We start from the raw sequence: 805 nt of genomic DNA on the forward strand, positions 1-805 counted from the left end.
TAATAAAAACTATTTTTGCAAAGAAAAAAACAATACAGTAATAATATTAATAATATACAAATAATAATAAAAAATATAATATTAATTAAAATGTATTAATACTACTTACAATAATATAATACCACTAGAATATTTATTCATCATTTATGGATGATGATGATGATGATGATGATGATGATGATGATGATGATGAAAGCTCAGTGAAGAGATTGGCTTGAGAGACGTCAATGTAAAGGTGCCCATACACCTGACGGTTATCGTACCATAATTGCGGGTGATCCCGCGATCGTAGGATAATCGTAAGGTTGATGGGCAGACCGCATTTACTGTACAGTCGCACGATTTGTCGTATAACGAGCACGCTAGAAAACCTCTTCTTCTTTGCAACTCTAGTAATATTCTCTAAAAATATAGATTTCACTCAAATATTTGCACCAGATATGGTACAAATAAATGAGGAACTGCCCAGAACGGACTTATAAACTGATTTTACAAATAAAATACATTTTTAAATAAAATAGGGCTGGTAATGATTACAATTTTCGTGTTCGATTAATCAAAATTTTTTTAATCAATTAATTTCGATTAATGATAACGCACATACAGATCCAACTACATTGGCCTATACACATACAGCACAGCAATGACCTATACACATACAGCACAGCAATGACGTCATAAAATGAACTCGGATCACACTCATCCAGCACGTTATTAATCTCACGTGCCCCACTCAATATGGCCGCCGCTTGAGTGGGGCAACTCAGAATAATAACGTGCTGGATCAGTGTGATCCGAGTTCATT

At 34.0% G+C, this 805-nt stretch overlaps 1 protein-coding gene across 1 annotated transcript in view; it reads left to right on the top strand.

Annotated features, from left to right (window-relative positions):
• The window catches only part of SPAG17 (sperm associated antigen 17), a 92,090-nt gene that overhangs the window by 4,423 nt on the left and 86,862 nt on the right, over nucleotides 1-805 (top strand). The gene's annotated exons all lie outside the window — the stretch shown is intronic.

This window comes from Nanorana parkeri, unplaced genomic scaffold, assembly GCF_000935625.1.
Source record: "Nanorana parkeri isolate BGI_ZX_2015 unplaced genomic scaffold, ASM93562v1 scaffold1354, whole genome shotgun sequence".
Taxonomy (NCBI): Eukaryota; Metazoa; Chordata; class Amphibia; order Anura; family Dicroglossidae; genus Nanorana; species Nanorana parkeri.